Genomic DNA, 15,021 nt, shown 5'->3' with positions numbered 1-15,021 from the left:
TTCATATGTTTATGTGCATATATACGGAATACATATGTATATAAATTTACCATTTGTTTTATTAGTTTCAGTTGTAGTTTTCTATTTCTTTAATAAAATGTCCTGACAAAATCAGTTTAAGGGAGAAGGGGTTTCTTTTTGGCTCACAGTTGCACGGAGTCAGTCATCATGGCATGGAAGGCCTGAGAGCAGGAATGCTGGGAAGTAGAGAGTAGAGAGGAAGTGGACCCAGGCTACCAAAGTCCAACCCCTCACAGTGAGTGGCACACTTCCTCCAACAATGCGCCACCTCCTAATGGTTCCATGATCTTCACAAAGGGCACAATCTGCTGGGGACCAAGTGTTCAAACACATTAGCCTATGTGGGGACAGGAAGGGAGCATTTTATAGCCAAGACACATTACTGTTATTAAAGAGAAAAGGAATGAGATGTATGTGCTTATTTTACACAGAGACTCCAATCTCCGCTCAATAGTTAGTGCTGCAAGATCAAGTACCAAAGCATCTTCAGAGTTTTTCAGAGTCAGTAATTTTGATTTTATATACTTCTCAATTCTGAGAACACGCTATAAATTTATAGTGCAAAGTAGTGAAGAGTGTGTTCAGGATCATGATAGGAATTATTGGAAGGAGGTCGTCTGAAATCCAAAGCCAAAATGCATTAACTTAAAAAAAAAAAAAAACTCAGGTCACCAATTCAAACAGCAGTTTATAAAAGGAAATACTGTAATACATTACAACCCAAAGACACACCAGTTTGGTGTGTGCTGCTGAGAGATGGTAGGGAAATGGTACAGGTTGTCATTCTGTATAACTGAGCTGCTGTGTTTCTGTAGGAAGGAAAAGCATGTACGATAAAAACATTGTTACACCATATAGCAAGCAGTCTTGAATCCGAGCCAAAGCATTGAAGAAAGCAGTACTTTTGAGGTGTGACAGTTGGTGTAGCACAAAGCACATGCAGGGAGTTCAGAACCAGGGTTGCTTTGAGCTGTCACAGTGCTGGTGAACTCCGCCATGAGCACTGCACATTCATCACCTGCCGGAGTTTTACTTTTTATTACTGCACACTCAAAAGTGTTTCACTGTTGCCAACTGTTTCATGGTCCCTACGTTTAGTTGAGTGACTTCATACAGGCTCACAACCCACAGTTTAAGAAGATAGGGTTTCCACCAGTGCTTTTTGAGTTGTTGGTCAATGGCATTACGTAGACCCCACCTGCAAGCGTTACAAGCTATAGCCACTAATACTCTTGACTACACTCCAGAACCTCATGGTAAGACCTTATTGTTGCAGACACCACACACTTGAGTCACAGAACATGCAGAAATCATGCTGGTGCTCAACAGGAAGCTTAATCCCTATTGAGTACCATCCATGGTTCTGAACAGCGCAATGCATGATGCTGGAGGAGAAAATCCTCAGTCTCCCCCAGCTGTGAAGTCTGCAAGCCACAGCAGTGAAGTGACGAGATTGCCCCACAGGTGCAGCAGTGGCCTGAATGTCATAGGATTAACCAACGACTTCACGACTGGATCTAAGGCCCCCTTCGTAAGATGTAACCAATACCTAACACTGGTACAGAGACCTGTGGCTAGGTAAGACACAGGCCCTAGGGAAGAACCCAATACGATTATTCTGCTATATCAACATAGTACTTAAATGACTCCTAATGATTTACATAGATCAGAGCATCTCTTAACCTTCATCAGAGAAACTTCTTGCAGTAGATGGTAATTAACACATAGACACTCCCTCAAACAAAAACAAAAACAACAATAAAAGCAAATAAACATAAAATCCAAAATCCTGGTCAGTGTGCAGAGAATAAGAGACATGATTGGGGGCCACATACATCACACCCTTCCCCACCAGGGCTCTGGACTCTTCATGGATGAAGGGGCAAATGGTTATGAGACCTGGAGGTGGTCGATAGCATCAAGGAAACTTGATTCTTCAGGCACCACAGGGCAGCTGAACTCACAGCAACCATGGCAGTATGCACATGCTCCAGCCAGGAAAAAAAAAATCCCAGCACAGAGGGCAGAAGGTTGGCATAACAATCTAACTACTAGCTGAAGAGCCACTGGCATTTGATAGCCACTGAGAGTCTGAGTTCAAGGGCAGGCAGAAGTCCTTCTTCTCCATGACCCCTCTCAGGTGAGGAAGCCCCTTGGCTGACTAAGCCCTTCACCTTCCACGCGTTCCGGAGGGTGATCTGCTCCCTGCAGCCAGTGTGCTTTGCTGTTGAGGGAATCCACTGGGTGACATCTGAGCAGGGCCTGGAAGTGTCTCATGATTGCTGAGCCCTTGTGGCACATTTTGTGAACACTCAACACCAATACTGATGTGGGCAGCAGAAAATAGCCGTGCTAGTCCTGCCACCCAGGGTGTGTGGTGAAGATGGGCTCCTGTGCTGAGAGAAGCAAACACTGGCCTTCCCAAAAGGGGAGGGGGGAGAGTTCGTTGTGTAATTTCACAATCCATGCCAGCAGATCACAGATTGATTGTGTGTGTGTGTTTGCGTGTGCACTCACATGCGTGCGTGTGTATGTGTGTGTGTGTTAAATATTGAGCCCAGGGCTTCATACATGTTAGTCAAAGTTACCACTAAACTACACCTCTGGTCCTTCAGACTGATTCTCTAAAAAATAGAATAAAGAATAGAAAAGACAGGTTCCGGCCAGTGCTAAGAACGAACAGCTCTATAAAGATCTGGATCTCTGGAAAGAGATGAGGACCCAAGGAGAGTGACACCGGGGCCTTTGTATTCCAGACCAGTTAGCCAAGAGCTGACCGATGAGTTTCCATCATGATGTATTCCCAAGTAAATGTCTGCGGGTCTATTCTGTTAGTAGTTAATATATATATATATTTTGTTTTTTTTGTTTTTGTTTTGTTTTTTTCTGAGACAGGGTTTCTATTTGTAGACCTGGCTATCCTGGAACTCTCTCTGTAGACCAAACTGGACTCGAACTCGCAGAGATCAGTTGCCTCTATCTCCCAAGTGCTGGAATTAAAGGTGTGCACCACCATGCACCATGCCCAGCAGTTAATGTATCTTTACAAATGTACTTAGGCATTTAAAGCTCATAAAAAACATCTTCATGTCAGGCAGTGGCTCACTTTTAACCCCAGAACTTGGGGGGCAGAGTTTGAGGCCAGCTTGATCTATAGAGTGATCACGGAGAAACCTTGTCTTGAAAAAATCTTAGCATTATCTAGGTACCATGGCATAGTCAGGCAGCCATGTAAAACTCACCACCACAGTTGGTTTTTGGTGTTTATTTGAGTATCCATGCCTATAATAAAAATTGGATCACCTAACTACAAAGTAAAGATTATTACAATATAATTCTTCAAATCAAGACATGGCTAGGAGGCTTCTAACCCTTGGATAACTTAAGCTTCTGTTTTCATGCCTAACTACATATATAATTAAACAAGTAAAATACCTAAGCTCCCAAGATCTTGAGAACCAAATAAACTCAAAGATAACAAGTGGATCAGAAGGTTGATAGATTGATGTCACATGCACCATTTAGATTTTTATTTTCCACTAGCTGGAGACTTCTCAGATCTTTTGCGAATTAGCCTCAGGACAAAGTGGGCTATCAGATACTGAGCACAGGCAGCACTTTAGCAAACGGATAGACCACACATGGGGCAATGCTGCCATCTTGTGGTAGTCTTCAGTTCTCTCCTCCCTAGAACGGATGGTTACTGGACTATTTCACTTGCTTTGATGACATTCGTTGAAGCACTTTTAAAAGTTAATTTTGTCTGTTTTGTTTTGCTTTCGTGACAGAGTCTTATATGATTCATGTTGGCTTCAAACTTGATGATGATGATGCATGTGTGTCATGGAGCACTTGTGGAGGTCAGAGGAGAACTGTGCACTTATCTCTTTGTGTGGGATCTGGGTATTGAACTGAGGTCACTAAGCTTGCATGGCAAATGACATTACATGTGGAGCCACCTCATTGTCCCTCAACCACAGTTTTTTTTAAATATGGGCTTTTGTTTAAGCAGTGAGATATTCTAAAGGTATCCGTGACACAATTTAAAGCTGCATTTTCTAATTTTTTTGAGTTTTTTAGTTTGATGTTGGAATCTAGGGCTTAAAATCTTTCTCTTCTTAGAATCATGACCAATTAATTTATCATCATCTATCCACCCATCCATTTCAATCATATATTTAATTATCTATCTATCTATTTATCTACCTCATCACAACTTATTAGATTATGGTTAGATTTTTTTTTTCCCTAAGAAAAATCACTGAATGACTGCAGTGGGGAAAGATCCTAAAAGTCCACATATTTTCACCTGCCTTGTCTGGTTGGGTCTGAGGTGGCCTGTTAGCCCAAGGGCAACCAACTCATGGGCTAGATAGTGAAGCCACTGGCTGGGCAGGAGAAGGGCCAGAGTGACTTTCATTGTCCTGGACTACGTTAGAGCAAGTTTCTGAAATGACCTCTTTTCAGAGGGATCACCTAAGACCATCACAAAACACAAATATTTACATTACAACCAACAACAGTAGCAAAATTACAGTTATGAAGTGGCAACAAATATAATTTTATGTTTTTATGTTGGGGGGTGGTCACCACAACATGAGGAACTAGATTAAAGGGGCACAGAATTAGGAAGGTTGAAAGCCACTGCCTTAGAGAATCCTTTTAATAATGAGGAGAAAAGAGTCAAGACCCAGGAGCAGAAAGTGGCTGGGTGGTAAGTGGAAGCCAGTCTGGGACCCATGGATTTGTATGGCTTTTGAAGTGAACAAAGTACTTCACGTCTCAAGACACCTCTGATTCTTCCTGGGTTCTGTAAAACCTGGTTCTAGGCTTCCTTTAGGATTTGGTTACTGGGCTGTTTCCTGTTTTCTACATTTCCATGTTGGCTCAATTTTCTTAACCAATGTATATTATTACAACTTATTAACCAAGCGTACATCACTTATAACCCGACTAACAAAAACAATAGGGAAAGAGGATTAAGGGACACATTAGCAAAACCGTAAGGCTATCAGTTCTAAGGAACGATTCTCCTGGTGTAATCAGCAGGAATTCTTTGCTGGAACCTGGAGTAACCAGAACCCAGAACCTCAGCAGGATATGCCCCAAGCCTTCCCTAGAGCGGTTCACTCTAGGAGTGGCTCTAAGTGGAGCGATGAACAGCCAAAACTGAAGTCTCCAAAAAGCCCTGCCTCCAGTTTTCGGCTCATTTATATATCTCCTCCCAGAGTCTGTTTACGAGATCTTTTCAGCTGGCAACAATCAAGCTCTGGCACAAAGCGGTCGGTCTTCTAGTGGATTAACATCACCTGTTCTTTCACAAGACCGTTCTGATCCCACACTTGGGATCCTAAAAAACAGGTTTATCTCTCCTTCATTTCCATGTGTTAAAAATAATACATAATACCTCATCCCCAATTCCACTTATAAGATAACACTATCAATTATCTATTCATTACAATCACAACCAGCAAACGGGTTTCAAATACTTTTTATTTGTATCATTTAATAATAAAGCATCCACCTAGAGGCCTATGTATCTCCATACTCAACTAATTCAGGAATTCGTAGAAAACTACATCAGTGACCAGGATCTAGATTCAGTCCTGCTGTCAGCCACGGAGCTGTCTGTATTATTTGTAGGGTGTTTCCCTGCCTTTGTCTAGTTTCTTATACTCGTCTCTGGCCTGATCTAGAGTCCTAGGTCTACTTCCAGCCGTTCTGAGGATTTGCCACACGCCAGGGACGTGGCCAGTGTTACCTTCTACAGCAGGGTGGAGATGTAGAAATGTAAGCAGGGTGAGAAAGTTGACACACACGTGTGGAAGGAGTGGGACGAATGCCCAATTCTGGGAAAAAACCCAATCTACCACAGCACAGCACAGCAGAATTTTCTTTGGGAGCCTTAGGAGCAGGGGCAGAAATCAACTTCAGGTTTTACCTTAAATCTCTTGAGCTATGCACAAGGTGAGGGATCATATGACTATGGATCCATCTGTTAGTTTTATGGCCCCAGCCTGATGCTAAGGAGGAGGGAGAGTGGAGACAGTGTGCATTTCCCCTCAGCAGAGAGCTCGGTACCAAGGGGCTTTAACCCTAGGCTCTCTGAGTAGAAATGTTTTGAGAACCAGACCTGCCCTGGTCGAGGGTGGCTGGAGAGCCTTCCTTTGAGATCACGATGTGACTCAGCCTGGCCCATTTTGCCCACCTCATGGTGTCATTTGAAATAACCAGTTCTTCGAAAAAGAAATAATAATCAGATGGCCATGTGTGGAGCTGGGATTGCAAGCCTCAAATCCACTTCCCAGGGGGAGGATTTGTGGGTATTTATTTCCCCACCCTAAGGGGTAGGAAAGGCAAATTGAGGGTAACTAAGAGGAGGGGTTGGGGTGTAAATCTAAATGCTTTTCCCCCTAAAGCTTTATCTTCTGTGTCCAAAAGAAGGTATATCCTTGGCGGCTACCACTCACTAAGCCACTGAAATGAGCTGATAAGGAGGGACTTCACAGCACCAAGGAGGCCCGGAGACCACGGTTGATTGTAGAGTTGGAGTTTGTGAACATCCATGAGCATGTTAGAGGCTGGGAGATGGGCAGCCAATGGGATTCATTTGCTGAGGGCTAGGAAAAAATGGTCAGTGAAGTAGGGTGTGTACTTTGAACCTAGGGGGAAGTGAGACATCCATCAAGATTCTTCATCAACAGTAAAAGTTATCGCATTGTTAGGTAAAGAGATAGTAAATGCTTTAGGCTTTGTGGGTTTGTGGGGCCCCAGAATAGCTGCTAACATCAGCGGTTGTAGCACAGAAATAGACACAGATAATAGTAAAACAAATGGGTGTGACTATGTTTTAATAAGAATTTGCTTTAAAAAGTAGGTGGTTGACAGGCTTTGGCTCATGGCTATTAGATGATGATCCTTGATCTACCTATATCTATATAATGATGCCTGGCAGATAGACACATGGCAACGAAAGGCAAGGTGAGAGAAGTTACAGTCCTTTGCTCAGTTCTCACGTGACTCTGTTTTGTTGTTGTTGTTGTTTTTTTTTTAGATCTGAACCCACTGCTTGAGGAGTGGCTGAAGGAAGTACACTACAACATGACAAGTACACAGCATGATGATTTTCCAGGCCTTCATCAAAGGGACCAGTGCCACTTGTTTTGATCATAGTATGCTGGAATGGGGGATAATTAGGCATTTTCAGGATTGTTGTACAAAAGTCTGAGCTCGCATTGATGCTAAGAGCTCTAAAGATGCCTTTGACCCCCCCACCCCATTTGAGTGGGGAACATGGGAACCAAACAAAATAGAGAGTCTTGGATAGAGTCCAGCTTACAGTGGGCCCATGTGGCTTGCAGATCTGTGCAGGGCTCCTATGGTATCTCTGACCATTATCGGTCCTTCCTTCACAATGGCGGTGTGCTGGCAAGGCTGGCTGTCCTGTGGCTCAGACTTGCCGCGACACTGTCCCATTCCAATGCCACCCAGAGCTTGCAGCGTTCTGCTTTACTCAGAATAAAGGCAGAAAAACATCACAGAGTTGGAGAGTATGGCCTCCAGAATGCAAGTCAGTCTACAGGAAGAGACTTCCTTCGTTGTGGCAAGATTAGAGGATGCATCAATTTGGGGTAGGAAGGGGAATCCCAGAATACCACCGCCCACCCTTGAACTTGTAATCTCCCATGAATGACACAGAGATGTTCCAGACTCCTGGTAGGGTTTATCTCCCGTCTTCTGAAGGGCATGTATCTTTCCACAGCCTCCAGCAGAACCTTCCCTGGCCTAGCTTGTTCTGTCAGCTCTGTGTTGTCCTGGTGGAAAGGATTGGCATCTTTTGGGTTTCTAAGAGGATCTGATGTCTCTAACATGATAGAAGATGGAAGAGTTAACACAACTGTAAGGAAAGTGGCAAATAAATATTGTTGTGTGTGTGTGTGTGTGTGTGTGTGTGTGTGTGTGTGTGTGTGTGTGTGTGTTTTCCTTCCCAGAACTCAGGGAATGGTGCAGAACTCCAGGTAGCAGAGCAGCCAATCAGGGCATCAGCTTCACTTGAAAGGGGTACGGATCATGACCATAGGAGCTCCTAGTTGTCATAAATTGCACAGCTTTCCAGAGATAACTGGACATGTAGGTGTTGGAGCCAATGTGCACAGTCACAGTCGAAGCATTAGCTCTGAGGAGATCTGAAAGAACAGTGTCCCTTTTCACTGTACTTACTACATTGGTGATGGGTGTCCAGAAGGGTCTGGAAACCTGGTGGTGTGATGTGGATTGGCCTTACCCTGCCCCCATTCCCAATAGCTCTCTTACTATCGCTCCAAAGGACCCATGGCAGGTGGTGGTGACCTACCCAGCATGAAGGTTTGGGTCATAACACTGGGTCGGTCACTAGCACCTGCCATGGTGATATTCTGAGGGCAAAGTAGATAGAGGAGAAGGTGAGTGTTGATTGTGGCCCTCGGATCACATGTGACTATAAGGGATTGCAATTCAGTGGATGAACTTCCCTTCTGAGTGATACCCCAGAAAGAGAGGCTACCAGGACGATGGAGGTGCTATTCCCTGGTGGTCGGGGGGAGCAATGTGAAGTAGAGTTTTGTGGCCCAAAAAGTGTAATACAGTGGTCAGGAGACCACTATAGACCTCTAACAGCAGGGAGCCTAACTGACCATGTGGCCTGGTGTCTTTGCTTTGAGACACTTTGCTGCATTCATGTTGAGGTGTGGCTACTGACACCCGAGCTCAGTAAGGATGCTGAAGCAGGTTCAGCCCAGAGAACAGTGCTTGCTACAGAATCTGTAGAAGATGAGGTAGAGCCAGAAGTGAGACTCTGGTTCAAATATTATTAAGAATTTCAAGATAGCAGCCCCAATATGCTAGTCAAGTGGAGCCCCCCATGTGGCTTGCCAGACATGTATGTATTTTGTCCTCTTCATTTTGTTAATATAGCATATTACAATGATTAGTTTTTGTAAGTGAATTCCTCCTTACAGTCCAAGAATAAACCGTACTTAACAGTCATGGTATATAATGCTATTTAATATGCTGCCGAGATTTGTTTGCTAGTATTTTGTTGAGAATTTTTGTGTCAGTTATTGTAAACATTATAATGATTTTTCATGTCTTTAGAGTGATAAGAAGCAGTCCTTCCTATTTGGTTTTTTGGAAAAGTTTGAAAAATTTGGAGTTAGTTCTTTGAATGTCTGGTAGAATTCATCTGGGAAGCCATTGGCTCTAGGACCTTTCTTTGCTGAGAGATATTTTAAAATTCTGACTCAACTTTCTTAACTTGTTATTAATCTATTTGGATGATCTATGCACTCATGATTTAGTCTTGGTTTTGTGATTTATTTATTTTTTTTGGAATTTGTCCATTTTATGTAGGTTATCAAATTTATTAGTTCTTTTACAAATTTAATTTATTGTAACTTATTCAGATTACATCCCAATTGTTATTCTCTTGCTGGTATCTTCCCTCCCTGTTCTACCATATTCCCCTCCCCTGAACCTCTGACAGAGGGGATCTCCTCCCCCACCATATGACCACAGTGTATCCGGTCTTATCCGGATAGCCTGCCTTCTCTTCCACTGCATGCCTGCCAGGCCACTCTTATAACCCTTTGCATTTCTGTAGAGTTTGTAGTTTTGTCTCTCTGTATTAGTGTTCTCATTGTCGTCATAAAATACTGGACAAGAAGCAACTTAGTGCAGGGTTTATTTTCAGGTCTTACTGTTCTAGGAGACACAATCCCTCACAGCAAGGAAAGCATGGCAGCTGGCAGGTGTGGAGGGCTGCTGGTCACATGGCACCTGCAGTCAAGAAGCTGAGGGAACAGAAGGTTCCATAACCCGAAACAGCGCCACCACCTGGGGACCAAGTGATAGTATATGAACCAACGGGAAACATTTCACATTCAAACTACAATAATCCACATTTATATTTTTATTGTAATAATTTGAGTGTTCTTTCTATATATCTCCTTATGAGATGGGGTAGGTCACTAATGTTGCTCAGGCTAGCCTTGAACTTTCAATTTTGCCTCAGTTTCCCAAGTAACTTGGGTCACAGGTGTGCACCACTGTCTTCTGTTCTCTTTACACCTAGCTAAGATTTGTCAGTTTTACTATCTTTGTGTGTGTGTGTTTTTTTTAAAAGATTTATTTATTATTATGTATACAGTGTTGTCTGCTTGTACACCTGCAGGCCAGAAGAGGGCATCAGATCACATTATAGATGGTTGTCTTTGTGGTTTTTTTTTTTAATAATTTTTCTGTATCCCTTTAAAATTATGTTTACCTCTGCTTTAATTTTTTTTTTTACTTTTCTACTTCTGCTAATTTAGGGGTTAGCTTGTTATTCTTTTTCTAATTACTTGAGCTATAAAGGTAGGCTGCCAATTTGAGTAATTGGGATAGAGATGGAAGACCCACTCAGGACAGGCAACATAAAGCTAAGACTATTACAGGGTTCTTCAGCATCTAGATGTTGGATCGGTCTCTGAAGGCTGGTAGGCCAGTGACAATCATCGATCTATCTCTGTCACCTTTGAATAAAGTTTTGATGGCCATAGCATTCTTGGTGGATACTTTGACTATATTGGCTAACTGCCTTTTGATCTCTAACTTCTGGTGAGATACCTCATCATCTTGTTGTGGACCCCCTGTATGTGGTGAGCCATGTCAGTCTTGCTGATGGACTTGGGTGGGCAGGCTTGCGCATGCAACAAATGCTTTTACCTACTGTACCCAGAACTTAGCCTTATACAATGCCATCAGCCCCACCTGTGAACCTGTAGCTTTCATAACACAATCATCTCAAAGGTCTCACCTCTTAATACTGCCACAAAGGCAATAAAATTCCAGCATGGGCTTTGGAGGGGACATTCAAATCTCAGCAATAACGTAATAACACAGTAACTATAAAAAGCAAGCAGTAATAATCAACAGAATACTTTTTCTCTGCCAGGCTGTTTTAAACATTAACTTGTTACATTTTACAGGGATCATATGAGACAGGAACTTTAAAAACAATCTATCTGCTAATGTAGTTAACTGAGGCCAATTAGTTTATTCTCCTTAAGAAAGGTGATGTGCCTGAGCCACACCCCTGCTCTGCAGCATTCTAAAATGTGGCGACCCAGCAGAACCTTTGTGGCTGAAGGGTTGAAGGTTGGACTATGTTACTTGCTTACACAGATGGTAAATAAGGTGTGGACAAAGACCTTGTCTTTACAAAGCCTATAGCAGATATTGATCTCTGCCCCTACTGTCTAATACTCAGCCCCTTCTCCATTTGGGACAGAACACCCATCATGGTAGTACTGGTCCAAGCAACAGGACCAAGCATGTTCTCATCCTGGCCTGGCAGTGGAACCAAGCATGCTCTCTTTCTGCCCTGGCAGCTACGGTGCTAATCATTTAGGTACAGTCAGCCAAGTGAACACTTTTTCTGAAGACTTGAATTCCTGCTTCTTTTATATTTGTGGCCCCCACTTTATAGTCATTCGTGGTGCTGTTGGGAATATCCTGAAAGTGGCTAACCTTCTTCTGATAGTAACCAACATGGCAAGATGTACCCAAAGATGCAATAGTGGTACTTATATCTTGGGGGTAACCAATTGCTGTCTAGTTGGATTTAAGGAAAGCTTAATAGAGAGGAATTCATGATTGGTCCTGTAAACCCAGCCAACTACCAATGGCTGATGAGGTCATGAACTCTAGAGTAAAGTGTCTATTACTGACACTTTCCTGAAACAGTAAAAATTTCCTACTCAACTCTAAATACTTAACCTTATATTCACAGGTAAGTGTAGCTCTCACCAAAGCAACTTCTTTTTTTTTTTTTCAGCAGATGGAGACCATCACAGAAAGCCACAACTGGTTAAAATGCCAAAAACAACTAACTGATCACGAGGTCCACATCTGCGACATAACTCCTACATCTACGGCTTAGAGTACAGCATGGAAGAGGAGTCAGAAGGCCAGCATGTCTGCTGTGAGATAGCATCTTTCATATCTGACAGGGAACTGTACCCATAAAATTTCAACAATACGGTCACCTAAACAAGACTCTGACAATGACAACACCAGTTGATATCCCAATGCGGATGGAGAAAATCCCACAGGCCTTACCCTAGATGAAGAGCTATAAGCAATTAATGGCTGATAAGAGAGGGGGAAATCAGCCTTCTCCCAGGATGAGTCTCCTGATAGGTTATCTAGTCCCAAGAGGTCATATGTACATATGAGCAACACTACATGGACTCAGCAGGTCAGTGAGATATATCAATATTATATCAATAATAAAGAGATGATCATGAATTTGAGGGAGACATGCAGGGAGTTGGGGTGGGGAGAAAGTAGAGTGGATATGATGTAAATATAATACTAATGTATGAAAATCTCAAAAAGAAAATAAATTTTATTTTTTAAGGAGAAAAATTAATATCAGCAAAAAGAAGATGTTTGGGCTCTTTGATTCTTTTAGAACTTTCCCAAGCCAGGGTCATGTCCCTGGCCACCATCACTCCAGCATTGATGGAAGCCTTCTACCAATCTCTCTTAAGGTATTTATAACCTGTTTCTTGCAACCAATGCTGAGTGAGCATTTTGTATTCGAAATACCTGTATGTACAGTAGTGTTTTCTGCCTGGAAAATAATGTGACCTTCTGTGATACAGATGAAGAAACGTTGACTGCCTGGTAGCTTGATAGCAAGCCTGGTTATTTCACAAGCAGTCTGGCAGAAATCTGGGAGAGATTGGAATCACCTTGTAAAGGTCACGTGTAAAAAAGGTAATATATTCCCTCCATTTCTGCTCACTTCTGTTCTGGCTAGGAGACTTCCTGGTGGTCTGGCAGGATGGACAGTGTGTGCTGCTTGGTCCAGAAACCCACACCCCCAACTCTACAATAAGTCTCATAGTAGTTAATGAGCAATAGTGTCTCTTTGGATGAGTGACTGTCACAGCTGGGAAGGTTTGCTGGGGCGGTAAACCTGTAGCTACACATTCACCCTAGGAATCCTTTGCTTCGGGGGATGAGGGCGGGGCTTGCTTAATGAGCGGCAAGCAGGTGCATTTAAAGCCACAGAGCTGCAGAATCACTCTGCCTTGCCCTTAACTCCGCTGTCTTCACTTTTGACAGTCTTCTTTTCTTTCTTCTAGTCTTTTCTTTTCTTCTAGTCAATCATGCTAGCAGCATGGGTCTGCACGGCTTCTCAGAGTCTGTGGGTTTTTATTTCCTTTTCCTTGGATCTCCTTGAATAGGGATTTGTTCCTCCTGGTCCCAGCCCTCTACCGCACCATGCCCTCTTGCCACCCTTTAATATTAATATTTAATATTTCTATTCCTTCCCCATTTCCCTAACTGTACATTCGCTGCTCTGGAGACTTCATATGGGTGGGAATGAATTGTAGGTCCAGACAACAGCCAGAGGGTTTACTTGGCATCTGAAGAAAGAACAGCTGGCCTGGAGGCAGAGCTCGGCAGGTAAAGATGCCTGCCTGGCTCTAAGCCTGATGACCTGAGATCCACCTGATGGAAGACAGAGTCAACTTTGGAAGTTGCCCTTTAACCTCCACATGTGCCTCATAGCATGCATGCACACTCAGCCACACACAATTAGCAAATAAAGTGTAATTAAACAGTGCCTGAGGAATCCAGATAAAGGCACCAGATCCCATGGACATGAGAACCGTGAATTGAACCAGAGCATCCACTCTTAAGCGCTGAACCATCTCCCCAGGCCCTAGAGTCAAATTTACCTTTGACTCTTGGGGGGTGGGGGTGGGAAACGTAATTAAAATGAAAGAAGAAATGGCAACAGAGTAAATTCTCAGCCCTCACCCTGGGTGTCTGATGGGCAAGTAAGTCCCGACCCCTGCTCTCAGTGCTGGAAAGGAGAGTCTTGAGGGAGATGATAGAACGGACATGGGGACTGTCCAGGACACGCCTCTTCACGCAATTCTCCAGCCACCGACCTCAAAACACCCTGCAAGCAGGCAGCCCTTGAGTCCTTCTCAGAAACCAGGGTTTCTCAATGAAGATGGAGAGGGAGGATGGAGAGGGAGGAGAGACGGCGAGGAGGGTGAATCAGTTTGAAAATATGTGTGTGTGTGTGTGTGTGTGTGTGTGTGTGTGTGTGTAGTTTTATTATTGTGGAAACTTTGGGATAGATACAATTGTTGGCACGTAGAGAAGGTAAAGCAGGGATGCTCGCCTCTTGTGCTGTGTGCAGTACCACACAACAGTTAACTGTCTGTCCCAAGGCCTGAGTAAGTTTTCTGGTGACCTGCCCCTTGCTTCAACCTTTCTTGGTAAAATAAATTCAGGTTTAGATAAGACCATGGCAAACTTTAAGGACCGTTCCACATTTCCAGCAATAGATGGATCAACGAAATGCAGACCGCATTTTGTTTTGTTTCCAGGTTCTCTTTGCTAGACTTACCCCTCACTACAGAAAGTCAGTCACGGAGGAGGCGGTACTTAAGAGGCAGATGCCAGCATCTGGCATTACCATCAAACCCATAGTCTTTGTAGTCATGTGACCAGATGGTTTTTTACCAAAGATCCTTCAGAGTGAAGATAGAAAGTTTGACAGAAGAGACAAAAACAAAACAAAACAAAACCCAAAAATTAACAAAATGCGCAAAGCTAAAATAAGTGCAACAGAAACATAGTTACACTTTTGATTTTTTTCCCCATAAGCTGGAGGCATTTGTGTGTTCTCTGACGTTTTTAAAGCTGAGACCTTAGCGACTTTAGGGACCATCTTTGCTTTAGCACATGGGGCCGCGATACCTTTAGCTTGTCGACTGTAGAAGGGGCGGAACCGGTCCCTGTTGGCGTCGCTGAAAGTACAACTCCTGGGACCCTTGGGTTCCAGGGGGAAAGTTGCCGCGTGGCTCTGATTTGGCTTGGCCTAGGTGGAAAAGCGTCCGGGCCACATCGAAACGGTCCGTGACAGGGGAGCAGCTGAGGCCCCGGAGCAAGGGC

At 43.5% G+C, this 15,021-nt stretch overlaps 1 long non-coding RNA gene across 2 annotated transcripts; it reads right to left on the bottom strand.

Moving 5' to 3' along the window:
• Positions 1-6,863: 6,863 nt before the first annotated feature.
• Positions 6,864-14,965, bottom strand: LOC311594656. Of its 2 annotated transcripts, none has more exons than XR_014778182.1 (3): positions 14,827-14,965; positions 13,873-14,017; positions 6,864-9,891 (listed from the first exon to the last, which is right to left on the bottom strand). It is a non-coding gene; the product is annotated as an uncharacterized lncRNA (long non-coding RNA). The 2 variants fall into 2 exon arrangements; XR_014778183.1 differs by lacking the exon at positions 6,864-9,891 and adding an exon at positions 12,420-13,560.
• Positions 14,966-15,021: the final 56 nt, after the last annotated feature.

The sequence above is a fragment of the Acomys minous genome (genome assembly GCF_964271855.1).
Source record: "Acomys minous genome assembly, chromosome: 3".
Taxonomy (NCBI): domain Eukaryota; kingdom Metazoa; phylum Chordata; class Mammalia; order Rodentia; family Muridae; genus Acomys; species Acomys minous.
This window is presented reverse-complemented; position numbering and strand designations above follow the sequence as displayed.